The following is a 4,010-nucleotide window of genomic DNA, read 5'->3' as shown; positions in this document are numbered from 1 at the left end:
TGAACAGCATATTTTTTTTTCATAATTTTTGCGATCGAAGAATTTCATGGAAAAGATAAGTTCGGAAAAAATCTTGCTACGAGTTTTTTAATTCTTTTAAATAACTATATCATCAACTATTTATCAACCACGTGGAAGAATAAATTATCATCTGTTATATATATCCATCGAATGTTAACAAAATTTATAACAAATGTTACGGCCTCGTTATACGACCCATAAATAACCAGAATATTCATTTGATGATAAAAGTTGTTCAAAACGTCAAATTAGCATTTAAAAACGGTTACGTAAATGTTAGATTAGTTGAGTCGGTGAAATTCGAAACTGGTTATTTTTCGCCAGAAAATGAACCGAGAAGTGAGAGAGAGAGACAGAGAGAGGAAGTTAGGAAAATGACACCGACAATAATGTTTTAAGAGATATGTATTACTGAAATTACTTCGCGATAAACAGCCAGAGAACTAGCGTCTCGAATGAAAGCGAGTTATTCTACCGTTGTTCAAATTGACTGGAATGGGAAAAGCAAAGAAAACGGACAAACTGCTTTCTTTAAACAGTTAAATGATATACAGAAGCTCACATGTAAACGACTAACCTCGCTACATCAACGAAATGAATAGGATTCATTCTCGATATATATTTAAAGATGCATAAGTCTGTATTAATTTCAGTTACAGAACAACTCTGTATATTCGTGAATATCGAATATATTCTGTACATTTTTGCACATTTAGATTTCTCATAAATCATCAGGCGCTCTATCGATAGATCAGTCGAGTCTCTTAGGAGCCAAACTGATCAAACTTCGTTTTTTGTCCTAATTAATTTCCTAACTTGGTTATATAAATGGGCGATTAACGTTCCGACCCTTGAAAAACAAATTGCATGCACGATCACGTTTATTACAAAAAGATAATGTAAATAACAACAAACTTCGAGGGAAATATAAAAAGAAATAGTATTTGCAATATCATCGTATTTTTCTCATCTAATATCGTCAATGTGGCTTCTGAGGGGCTCGTTTATTTATCAATTATTATTTCCCTTGCCAAAGGAACGAGTAGTATCGGTCAACTGTAAACTTTTTTTTATAAAGAAAAATGTTAAACATCGTGCAACAATATCATTCATCACCATATCGAGAAATTAGATATAGAAAGCTAGGGAAGCAACGTAATTAAATCGATGAATGAAAGAACTCGAGAAACAAAAGGAATAGGTGGAAGAAACGAATGCAGGAAACGATTACGCTACCATAGAAAAAGAGCGATCTGCCTGCCCACAGTTAATTTTTCTGAACGGTGCACGTGTGAGTCGATGGCGACGCGTACCGTAGCCTCGTCCATGCACGTGACTATCAGCTCGTGGTACGGCCACGTACGAGCAACATCGTAAATATGCGAGTGTGCGTAATCTCGGGACGCAACGTGTACGAGAGTTCCTCCCGTACCACGCTCCATTGCCTCTGTGAACGAGCACACGTTGTCAGCCTGTCCACTTGTCTACAGAACCATAGAGTTAAGGTAGTAGTTTAGGGCTTCCGAAATTCTAATGAGCTCAGACAGACAAATGGTAACGATACTGCGCCATAACACAGGCTAGGGTTTCCAAAATTTTTATGAACTGAGTCTGGAAGGTGATAATTTAAAGGTAAATTAGGACTAATAAATTAGTGCTTGCCAAATTTTTATAGGCTGACATCTGAAAATGATGATGGCACTATAACATACCTTAAGTTAGAGTTAGGGCTTTTCACATTTTGATGAGCTGAGATTCGAAAACGGTAATGCTACTATATCATGTCTTAGGTTAAGGATTCGTGAGTTAGGGCTTCGCAATTTTGAGCAGCTGAGACTCGAAAATGGTAATGCTACTATATCGTACCTTAAGTTAGGGTTTCGCAAATTTTGAGCAGCTGAGACTCGAAAATGGTGATGCTACTATATCGTGCCTTGGGTTGGGGCTTCGCAAATTTTGAGCAGCTGAGACTTGAAAATGGTGATGCTACTATATCGTGCCTTGGGTTGGGGCTTCGCGAATTTTGAACAGCTGAGACTTGAAAATAGTAATGTTACTATATCGTGCCTTAAGTTAGAGCTTCGCGAATTTTGAGCAGCAGAGACTCGAAAATAGTAATATTACTATATAGTGCCTTAAGTTAGGGCTTCGCGAATTTTGAACAGCTGAGACTTGAAAATGGTATTGTTACTATATCGTGCCTTAAGTTAGGGCTTCGCAAATTTTGAACAGCTGAGACTCGAAAATAGTAATGCTACTATATCATACTTTAAGTTAGGGCTTCGCAAATTTTGAGCAGCTGAGGCTCGAAAATGGTATTGCTACTATATCGTGCCTTAAGTTAGGGCTTCGAGAATTTCAAACAGTTGAGACTCGAAAATGGTAATGGTACTTGATTCCACATATGTACATGTGAGAGGAGCTAAATGGAAATCATTGTGAAGAGACCTTCAATCTCGATTGAATACTGAATGGTAATATTTGACGCGATTCGAATATCAGTTCGGCATACACTTTGGGAATGTACGAGGTAGGTCATGGTTTGAACCAATCCTTTTGTAGCAAGTAATCTGTGTCAAGTAATATTCAACATTATATTTGGCTGCACACATTCTATGTTAATTTAAATGTAAAGTGTTAGGATATTTAAATTCTTCTGTGGCGAACAATGAAGACACATTAACAATTATGAAGATTTACAACTATAATTATTAATAAGAATCATCAAGAACGATGCTCTTGCTCCTTACGATTTTACAAGGTATTCTCAGACGTGGACTGATCTGCACCTAATCTCTAAAATATACTTTGCAGTCCACTAAAATATATTCTGTATAAAATATTCGAAACAAAAGACACGTTACCATCTTTCTAAATCAATCTTAGCATGTAGCATATTTTTATTCAAATTCCATATTCGCTTAATTTTATTCATAAAAATATAAATCTGTGTAAACATTTCTAAAGCAATAACAATACAACGATAATATAGCGAAATAAATTATTCCAATGAAAACGCATGAAATAATCATTTGCAAATAAATTCCGAATGAAAATGACCATTTCCAAGTTACGCAACGTTATAAAATCAAATAGATATGCATCTATGCGACCTAAATGATAATAAACTCTACTATAACGAAATAAATTATTCCGATCGTAACGTACGAAGACCCACAAAATTATCACTTCCAACCAAATTTCATCAAAATTACCATTTCCAACTTATATATCCACGTTATGTATCAAAATAAATTAAACGAATCTTTAAGCAAATTTAGGATCAGAAAGGGTTCGATAAAACGATCTAATTAACGTCACTGTGTCTTCAACTGACCTGTACGATTCAATCGCGAATACTCTCTACTCGATAGACTATCTCGGCAAGATGGTCTCCATCGATCACGAAAGTTTTATTCCTCGATCGTATGAAGAATGAGGAGCGATTTCATGGAGGACTGAAGAACAGAGGGGAACCGCACGAGTACACAGAGTTCAGTTTGCGAGTAAAACTTCCTCCTCTACGAATTCGATCACCAACGATGTCTGAAGTATGTTTGAAATTGTTCGTTTGAAAGTAGAAAAGAGAGAGAGAGAAAATGATGTTAGAGGAAGCTATCTCGATTGGATCCTTTGGATCCTATTTATGAACCGTCGACGTTATCGTTCATACGTTTATACATTTTATTGACGGTAGCAAAGTGCTTAGCAGCCTTTCATGGCTACGACAAACAGAGCAAATTGCTATATACCTGTCAAGGTTCATTTGCAAGCCCGTGTTAATTAACCGTTTGCGTATATGTATATTCCTTCGAAAGAACAAATCGTTTCAACTGTTCCAGTAGCATCCTTTTAATGAAAAAATTAAGAGAAGGAAGTATTAACAGTGGGATAAGTTTCAACTTCAATGTGTACTGAATCGTAGCATATTTGTGTTGCAGTTAAATAATTAAATAACTAAATATTGAGTAATTAAATAATAATAAATT

General features: G+C 35.7%; 1 protein-coding gene across 4 annotated transcripts in view; it reads right to left on the bottom strand.

Annotated features, from left to right (window-relative positions):
• Nucleotides 1-4,010, bottom strand: part of LOC132912505 (sodium/potassium-transporting ATPase subunit alpha) — a 166,564-nt gene that overhangs the window by 98,013 nt on the left and 64,541 nt on the right. The gene's annotated exons all lie outside the window — the stretch shown is intronic.

Source organism: Bombus pascuorum, chromosome 12 (assembly GCF_905332965.1).
Source record: "Bombus pascuorum chromosome 12, iyBomPasc1.1, whole genome shotgun sequence".
NCBI lineage: Eukaryota > Metazoa > Arthropoda > Insecta > Hymenoptera > Apidae > Bombus > Bombus pascuorum.
This window is presented reverse-complemented; position numbering and strand designations above follow the sequence as displayed.